Raw genomic sequence first — 10543 nt, 5'->3', positions numbered from 1 at the left:
TTGGCAAGTTAGAACTCAGAGATTCACTACGTGCACCACTGGTGTTTTGTGGAAAAGCAGATATTAGATTCTGTAACAGTCTCTGCTGATACTCCTGCATGCGTGAATTCCTTTCTATGGCAGGAATTATTTCACCAAATTTGCTTTTGTACTGGGGATCTAAGAGTGTGGCAACCCAGTAGTCGGCATTACTTCAGATTCTGACAATCCGAGGGTCATGTTGCAGGTAGTGCAGCAAGAAGGCACTCATGTGTCTTGCGCATCCAGGAGGACCAAGTCCTTGTTGTCTTGGTGGTGGTGAGGTCAGAATCATGCTTCCTTTATCTGCCCTCTCCCCCCAACCTCGCACAACAGAAATTTGATCAAGGTCTCCCTCATCTGATGAGTCTTCCATGCCCAGCGCCAGTTTGTCCTTCACTTCTTCCTTGCCTCCTGCACCTTCCTCAACAGTTTGACTGCAACCATGCGCCCTCGGTAATCTCTCTCCCCCAGCCTCCAATGCCAGCCGCCTTGGTGCTGCCAACCTTCTTGACCTTGGAGATATGATCCCTTCCGCATACGACTCCTCCTGTTCCTCCTCCTCCTCCTCTTGTTCCACCACCTGACTCTGAACACTGTGTAAGGTGTGCTCCAGCATGTAAATCACCTGAATGGTCATGCTGATAATGGCATCGTCAGCACTAAACATCTTCGTTGCTATTTCAAAACTGGGCAGAAGGGTGCATAGGTCCCTGATCTGAGACCACTCCTGCAGCGTGATTTTCCCCACCTCTTGATCTCGTTGGCCCAGGTTATTTGTCATAACGTATTGCACCAGGGCTCGTCAGTGCTGCCACAGTCGCTGCAACATGTGCAGAGTTGAATTCCACCGTGTGGGCACATCGCATTTCAGCCGGTGAACTGGCAGGCCCAACGACTTCTGTAGAGATGCAAGTCGTCGAGCTGCGGGATGCGAACGGCGGAAGTGAGCACACAGCGACTGTGCCCTCTGCAGAAGCCCATCTAGTCCGGGAAAGTGGGATAAAAATTGCTGGACAACCAGGTTCAAAATGAGAGCCATACAAGGCACGTGTGTGACATTGCCCCAGTGAAGGGCCGCACCCAGGTTTGCAGCATTGTCGCACACAACCTTCCCTGGCTGCAGGTTGAGTGGAGACAACCATTGATGGAACTCGGTCTCCATAGCTGACCACAACTCCTCAGCTGTGTGAATCACATTTCCAAGACATTTCAATGTAAACACTGCCAGATGCCGTTGAGCCCTGGTGACAGCACAGTGAGGAGGTGTGCAGGATTCCTTCAGCGCAGTTACAATGCGGGTGGCATTACCAGACAGGCTTTACGTGCAGGTGGAGGACCGAGAGGAGGTTGAGGAGGCAGAAGCAGTGGAGGAACTTCTAGATACAGAGAATCGACGAGCAACTCGTGGGGATGGCAAGACTGGGACAGCAGCCCCTTCTCCTGATGTCGCCAAAGTTACTCAGTCCCCAGTCACCGACATGTAACGCCCTTGTCCATGTCTACTCATCCAATTGTCTGTGGTGAAATGCACCCTGTCACACACAGAGTTTCTCAAGGAAGCGGCGATGTTGTGTGTGACATTCTGGTGTAGCGCAGGCACAGCTTTCTTTGAGAAGTAGTGGCGACTGGGCATCTGGTACTGGGGCACTGCAACGGACATAAGATCTCGAAAATCCTCTGTGTCCCCAGGCGGAAAGGCAGCATTTCCGTAGCCAACAGCTTGCAGATGGAGAAATTCAAACTCTTAGCTTTGTCATGGCTAGGAGGAAATGGTCTTTTACTTGTTCACAACTGAGGGACTGAGGGCTGGCTGCCGTGCTTAGATGGAGTAGAGTAGAGTGTCCCCGGCAAACTTCTGGTCTGTGAGGAAGGTGCAGGCGGAGATGTTATGTTGCCTTGATCAAAATGTGGTGTCGATGTCGGAGAGCGCTCAATACCAGCAGGTGTTTCCACTTGCAAATGTCCTGACGACCTGCCAATCACACTGGCTGTTGCGGGTAAAGAGGTGGAAGGTCTGCATCCAAAACAATGTGCGACTGCTGTCCCCACAGTCACAGAGGATGAAGAGGACGCGGATGCACTTGATGGGGCAGACGGTGGCGGTGGTTGACCCGGCCCACTAGGCCGCATTGTAGCACAGTGAGCTTCCCACTGCAACTTATGCCTCATATCCATGTGACGGTTCATGCATGAAGTACTCAAGCTAGTGATTTTTTGGCCTCCACTGAGATTTTGTTGACAAATCTTACAGACAACATGAGCTGGGTCATCCTTTGCGATGTCAAAAAATGCCCAGTCTATGCAAGGCTTAGAGCCCGTGCAACCTGAAGAGCCACCACAACTTCTGGTCTGAGGCACAGTTGGGGTTGAGGATGCAGCTGTTGACGTACTTCCAGTTCTCCGTCTCTGTCCAGGAAGGCGCACCGTTACCTAGCCGTCAGACTCGTCACTAGCATCCTCCTCCACCTCCTCTGCTGACCTCATAGACTGGCGGACTGGGGGTTGACAGTAAGTGGGGTCTACAACCTCGTCATCATCATCCTGTGTGTTCTCACACCCGTCGTCCTCAGAGCCAACCTCTTCCTGCCCCGAACGAAAAGTCAAGTTTTTGTTCCAATCAGGTATCTCAGTCTCATCATCATCTTCCTCATTGTCTCCACCAACAGGAGTTACAGTTTGGGAATTAGAGTCTACATTATGCTCAGAACCTTCTTCATCTGGGCCTGGATTCGACTCACAAAGATTCTGGGCATCAGTGCAGATCATTTTCTTGTCTGGATTCACAGAAGCTCTGGAGCAGACCTCTGATTCCCAGGCTACTGTATGTGTAAACAGCTCTACAGACTCAACCATGTGTGTTACCCCATGCTCAGACGGGCAGCTGGAGACTTGGGAGCTGTGAGGAAGCAAGTGCGATTGGGGTGACAACTCTGAGGACTGGAGTAGTTGTGATGTTGAAGTTGACATGGAGGAGAGCCCACTTAAACGAGCACTTGATATCCGTTCAAGCACCTGCTGTTTTTGTGCCTCATCTGTAATTTTTGGCGATGATTGTAGCGATGGTCGTAAGAAAGGGAACATATCAGATTGTCCACGAAAAGAAGTAGACATCTTACTTTGGCTGGAAGATGGTCTTTCTTCTGCAGATGTTACTGTTGCTTTACCACCTACCCCACGGACACAAAGTTTTTTCCCTTTCCAACACGCCTATTCCCCTTTCCACCAGCAGCAGGCCTTTTGCCACTCATTTTAGTGCTTAACTAATTGGCAACTCTGTATCTGTAGTTGTTGGCACAACAACCGATGGATGAAAACCGAGCAGAACTGAGTGGCCAAACTGTGGTACGAGACCCAAAACTATTAACTGGATTAAATGCAGTGAAAATTGAGATACACAGTCAGTGTAGTTAGTTTCACAGGCGGGCTATTATGCTGACGTGCAGACACTGCTCCTAGGCCCAAAACTAATAACTGGATTAGATGCAGTGAAAATTTAGATACACAGGCAGTATAGATTGTTTCACAGGCGTGCTACTCTGCTGACGTGCAGACACTGCTCCTAGGCCCTAAACTATTAACTGGATTAGATGCAGTGAAAATTGAGATACACAGGCGGTGTAGTTAGTTTCACAGGCGGGCTACTCTGCTGACGTGCAGACACTGCTCCTAGGCCCTAAACTATTAACTGGATTAGATGCAGTGAAAATAAAGATACACAGGCGGTGTAGTTAGTTTCACAGGCGGGCTACTCTGCTGATGTGCAGACACTGCTCCTAAGCCTTAAACTATTAACTGGATTAGATGCAGCAAAAATTGAGATACACAGGCGGTGTATTTACTTTCACAGGCGGGCTACTCTGCTGACTAGTGTTGAGTAGGGTTGAGCGACCTTTACTTTTATAGGATCGGGTCGGGTTTCACGAAACCCGACTTTTTCAAAAGTCGGATCGAGTGAAATCGGCCGATCCTATAAAAAAGTCGGGGTCGGGGTCGGCCGAAACTCGAAACCCAATGCAGTGCATTGGGTTTCCAATAGTTCCCAGGGTCTGAATGAGAGGAAACTCTCCTTCAGGCCCTGCGATCCATATTTAAGTGTAAAATAAAGAATAAAAATAAAAAATATCGCTATAATTACCTCTGACGCGCCCTGGTACTAACCGGGATCCTTCCTTCCTTCGAATCAGCGCTTTCAGGACCTTGCGGTGATGTCGCGGTGACGTCGCGGCTTGTGATTGGTCGCGCGACCGCCCATGTGACCGCCGCGCGACCAATCAGAAGCCGTGACGTCACCGTGACGTCACCGAAGGTCCTGGAAGCGCTGATTCTTAGGAAGGAAGGCTGCCGGAAAGAAGCAGGGTGCGTCCGAGGGTGAGTATATACCTAATAGGAATATACTCACCCTCGGATGCGCCCTGCTTCTTTCCGGCAGCCTTCCTTCCTAAGAATCAGCGCTTCCAGGACCTTCGGTGACGTCGCGGTGACGTCACGGCTTCTGATTGGTCGCGCGGCGGTCACATGGGCGGTCGCGCGACCAATCACAAGCCGCGACGTCACCACAAGGTCCTGAAAGCGCTGATTCGAAGGAAGAAAGGTTCCCGGTTAGTACCAGGGCGCGTCAGAGGGTAAGCATAGCGATATTTTTTATTTTTATTCTTTATTTTACACTTAAATCTGAATTCCGATACCAATTCCCGATATCTTAAACATATTGGGAATCGGTATCGGAATTCCGATTCCAGATTCAGATGATCGCCGACTTCATGGCCGAACCCACACAGGGGTCTGGTCGGGTTTCATGAAACCCGACTTTGCCAAAAGTCGGCGACTTCTGAAAGTGGCCGACCCGTTTCGCCCAACCCTAGTGTTGAGCATTCCGATACCGCAAGTATCGGGTATCGGCCGATACTTGCGGTATCGGAATTCCGATACCGAGATCCGATACTTTTGTGGTATCGGGTATCGGTATCGGATCCATAGTGAGGTGTAAAATAAAGAATTAAAATAAAAAATATTGATATATTCACCTCTCCGGCGGCCCCTGGACATCACCGCGGGTAACCGGCAGGCTTCTTTGTTTAAAATGAGCGCGTTTAGGACCTGAGGAATGATGTCGCGGGTTCTGATTGGTCGCGTGCCGCCCATGTGACCGTGACGCGACCAATCAGAAGCCGCGACGTCATTCTCAGGCACTAAACTCCTCATTCTAGGAATTTAGGACCTGACGAATGACGTTGCGGCTTCTGATTGGTCGCGTCGCGGTCACATGGGCGGCACGCGACCAATCAGAAGCTGCGACGTCATTCCACAAGTCCTAAACGCGCTCATTTTAAACAAAGAAGCCTGCCGGTTACCCGCGTGATGTCCAGGGGCCGCCGGAGAGGTGAATATATCAATATTTTTTATTTTAATTCTTTATTTTACACATTAATATGGATCCCAGGGCCTGAAGGAGAGTTTCCTCTCCTTCAGACCCTGGGAACCATCAGAATACCTTCCGATACTTGGTGTCCCATTGACTTGTATTGGTATCGGATATCGGTATCGGCGATATCCGATACTTTTCGGGTATCGGCCGATACTATCCGATACCGATACTTTCAAGTATCGGACGGTATCGCTCAATACTACTGCTGACGTGCAGACACTGCCCCTAGGCCCAAAACTATTAACTGGGTTAGATGCAGTAAAAATTGAGATACACAGGCGGTGTAGCTAGCTTCACAGGCGGGCTACTCAGATGACTCTCAGACAATTCTACTAGCCCAAAAGGATTGACTGAGCTAGATTACACCAAATGCTGTGACAAACACTTGCACAGCACTGGAACAGACCTGCCTGGCAAACAGTGCTATGAACTGCTTTAACCTACCCTGAAAAGGGCTGATATTACAACTAGTCCTGACTCCTCCCAACTCCCTAAACCTATGTCTCTGACAATTCGCTCCAAAAAAACACTGTTAGTCTGTATAGCGCCCACAGCAGCAGCGGTGCCATCTAACACTAAGCTGCAGCAGTTAGCAAATGGTGGCGATGGGGCAAATGGCTGGTTCTTATAGGGCAAGGACATGTGACATACACAGCCAATGACACATGCTCTTGCTTGTGTGCATCACATGCACATTGCTGTGTGTGTGTGCACTACTGATAGGCTGAGAGACTGCACTGCCCCACTGTAAATGCAGGAAAGAAAAAAAAATGGAGATCGGCGTTATTTCAGTACAGATCTAACCCTCGCCAGCCCCCCCACCCACCCACTATACACTGAAACAGTCTATTAACAATGATAAACAGTTTTAATGTGCAAATCAAGTTAGGCTTTTGGTGAACAAACAGTTATCGAACAGAAACTCGAACAGCCGAATTTTAAGCAAATTGTTCGGGTTCGTCGAACGACTCGAACACAACCCAAAACAGCTTGAATTTGAAATTGGCGAACAGTTCGACTCGAACACCTCTCATCTCTACTTATGAGCTGATCTGTACTCGCTACTGGCCTGTTTTTTAGCAGCTCCAGCCAGCATACATTGCGCACTCTTTGCAAGCTGTCCTCTCAGTCCCAGCTCTGAGGCTGAGCCCTCTTTAATGTGGTGATATTAGTGCTGCAGAGGTGGCCAGAGAACCTGCAGTCCCCCGGTCTCCAGATTCTGCTTTCAGCTTTCAGGATTTGCAATACCTTGAAGCAAAGGCTCTGGTTCCTTGCACTCGTCGCAATCCTACGGTGAGCCTTCCATAGCTCCAACCTTGGAAAAACACAATGTACTTCTTTTTCCGTTCCTCTCACTGCTCTGCTCTCTCTCTTCTCTCCCCCAGCCAGGAGAGGCAGTCACCCTACAAACTAGGGGCTTGTGCTCCCCCTTCTGGTCAGGGATGGGCTTGTGTGTGGATGTGAGGTTTACTTAGTGTAGGGAGCTCCATTTACTTCCAGACATGATACCACCACCAGTTAGAGAGGCAATACAATTGTGGCAGCCAGACCGCAGGGGCGCCACACTAGCACCGATCGTGGGTGTTGCTGCAGGGTGTCAGCTGTCACATACATCTGACATCCACACGTGATCACTTTGGCGCTCAACGTGAGGCCACAGTGATCGCGGCACCGTACTAGTACTGCTCTGGGCACAAATGCACCTCCCGCAGAGCAGTACTAGTATGGTGCATGTCGCAAAGGGGATAATATTAGGGCATATGGAGCTCTCCCACTTGTGACTCTGTTAAGAGGATCAACGATTGTAGGGATTGCAAAGGACTATACTAAAGTGATTGTCCTTTGAAAAAAAATGAAAACCCACTGATCTGCTGAAAGGAGACACAAATTGGAGATCTCCATAGAATAAGTATTTCAGGTCCCCGATGTACAGCTCTTCGTAGAAAGTGAGGAAGTTCCAACTGAACACAAAAATGACATTGAACTTCCAAAAGATGAAGATCTGCTATAGGTAATTCCAGCTCTACATCTAAACCAGGAAGAAATAATTGATGTGCACATGTCAGGATTTAATTCTTACATGAAAACAATACACAATTATTGTGACAGTCATCTGCATTTTAATAAAATCCATGGAGAATGAATCTGGAAATGATTTGCCTACAACTACTTTAAGTAATTGGATTACTATCTGCTTTAAAACTTTAATCTTGTCTGATTTAGAAAGATAAATGTCCTGAAATTTCTCCTAATACTGTGATTAACCTTAAAAACAGACAGTGAGATTAAATTAAAGAACCAGCGACAAATGGAGGATGATGATTGTGAAGAAAACCATTTAGATACTGCTGCCTCATTGCTCTCTTGTAAAAAAATAAAGGCTATTCAGAGATGATAAATACAAGAAAGTCTTTTATAGTCTACATATTTTATAACCACATATTAATCTCTAATAGAAAAGTCTTTTAGAAGACTGTAAACTGTGCTACTTCATCTATGTATTATAAGGGGAGTACAACTAAGGGCTCCTTTCCACTTGCGAGATAACCGTCCGTGTCTCGCATGTGAAAACCAAGCTCTGGCGCCGGCACTTGGGAGCAAAGCGTGCGGCTCCATGTATTACTATGCAGCCGCACTCTCTTCTCCCAAGTACCGGCGCCATAGCTTGGTTTTCACATGGGAGACACGTACGTGTTTCTCGCAAATGGAAAGGAGCCCTAAGAGAGTCACTTGTAGGCTGGGGTCACACTTGTGAGTTCAATATGAGAAACTCGCACGAGTCTCTCACATCAAGTCCTGGCACTGCCGCTAGGCACTCGGGACCGGAGCGGTGTATTTGTAGATCACAGACTAATTAATGTCAATCAGCTGCTTCTAAAGACACCACAGTTAGGTAGGTCACAAAACCTGCATTGAAATTAGGAAGTTAGCACTTGAAGACTGAGTAGAGGTGCTAGGATATTAACTTTCACATTCTCTTTGCTGACTAATCGCTAAACTTTAGTTTTATGAAAATGTTTACTTAAGGCCAGTCTCACACGTCCAGATAATTCCAGTACTGGAAAAATCAGTACCGGAATTATCCGTGTCCGTGTGTCCGTGTGCTCATGTTGAACATCAGTGTGGCACACGTGCGGCAGCCGTGTGCTGCCCGTGTGCCGACTGAGGACCACACGGACCATGCAGGAGACAGCGCTAGAGTTAAGCGCTGTCCCCTGCATCTGGTGCTGAAGCTGACATTCATTTCATCTCTCCAGCATCGTTCGCTGGAGAGAAGATATGAAAAATCTTTTTTTTTGTGTTTAAAAAAAAGGTCCCTGTCCCCCCCCCCCCCCGCTGTTAATAAAATACTTACCCGGCTCCCTCGCTGCCTTCTGTCCTCGCCGCAGCTTCTCCTGTATGAGCGGTCACGTGGTGCCGCCTATTACAGTGATGAATATGCGGCTCCACCACCCATAGGGGTGGAGCCGCATATTCATCACTGTAATGGACGGCACCACGTGACCGCTCATACAGGAGAAGCTGCGGAGAGGACAGGAAGCAGCGCCAGCGAGGGAGCCGGGTAAGTATTTTATTAACAGCGGTAACATCCGTGTGCGGTACGTGTTTTACACGGACCCATTGACTTTAATGGGTCCGTGTAATACGTGCGCTCCCGCAAACACTGACATGTCTCCGTGTTTTCCAAACGGACACACGGTCCGTGAAAACACGCTGACATGTGCATAGACACATTGATTTTAATGTGTCTACGTGAGTCTGTGTCTCCGGTACGTGAGGAAACTGTCACTTCACGTACCGGAGCCACTGATGTGTGAAACCGGCCTAAGACATTTTTTTCCTCCTCTTCTTGTAAGAGACACACCTTTCTTAATTTGTGGTCATCATAGCTATACGAAGGCTTTTTCTTTTGCTAAAGCAGATTTAGTTTGGCATTACATCACTCACTTTACCAAATTATATATAGAAATGTTATTCTTTTTTGGTTGTTTTATGATGTCCAGTTTATGCATAAAAATATCTTTGTTCTTTGGGTTAAATGGTTGTGGTAATGCTACATTTATATCACTTTTTTATTTTGTCTTTTTTTGCAGGGTGAGCTTTAGTTTGGTTTGATTTTATTGTCCATATAACTTCTTTTTTTTTTTGTCGTGGAGGTGTTTGACTAAATATAAGCAAATATACTATTTCTATTTTTTTTTTTAGATTTTATTAGTTCTAATAATTAAAGAAACAACAATACCACAAATGTAATTTTGTTTCTATTTTTAGAGTTTTTTTTATTAGCCTCAAGCCTTTGATCACTGGTCACTTATATAATACACTGCAATACTATAGTATTGTGGTTTGATATGGGTGGATCTGTTAAAATTTAAATTTCACAAATCTCATGCGTTTAACTATGAAATTCATCTAGCAGTAAAGTTATTCTCTCTGTCTGTTTTAACCTTCCTTTGACAGTGTAGCCCTGAATCTGCTGCATCTTGTGTGTGTCTCCCTCTCATCTCTTCATTGGTTGGGCAAGGAAGCTTGCAAACTGTCGCGTTGTCTGATGGAAATTTTTCCAATATTTTTTCCACAATGGCATTCTGGTATAGCAACATTTTAGTAGACCTCTCCACTAGTGATGAGCGGGTATGCTTGTTACTCGCGTGTCGACACAGCTGCATGATTTGTGGCTGCTAAACAGCTTGAATACGTGTGGAGATTGACTAAAAAACATGTTGAAATACTCGGAGACCACCCGAGCATGCTCGGAGAAGCTCAAGTAATGTGCATACTCACTCATCACTACTCTCTACCTCAGGAAGGAGAGATATAGAAAACTCAAGGCACAGTGCACACTGATACTTCTATAAGGGAAGAAACCATCACCCCGGTTGTGCACCAATAGGGATTGTACTGGACAATCGGAAAACAAGAAATAAGAACGAAGAAAGACCGACACAAAGTCCAAAATTAGGGAATATTATAACAATATTTATTAATTAAAAAATGGTGCTGCAGTGAGAAGATACCATTAAACGGCACACCAGGGACATAAATATAGCGAAAGGACATTTACAATAAAACCACAATGGGAATTTTTTGATATAC

The sequence above is a fragment of the Ranitomeya imitator genome, chromosome 1 (genome assembly GCF_032444005.1).
Source record: "Ranitomeya imitator isolate aRanImi1 chromosome 1, aRanImi1.pri, whole genome shotgun sequence".
NCBI classification, from domain to species: Eukaryota; Metazoa; Chordata; class Amphibia; order Anura; family Dendrobatidae; genus Ranitomeya; species Ranitomeya imitator.
Note: the sequence above shows the minus strand (reverse complement) of the source record.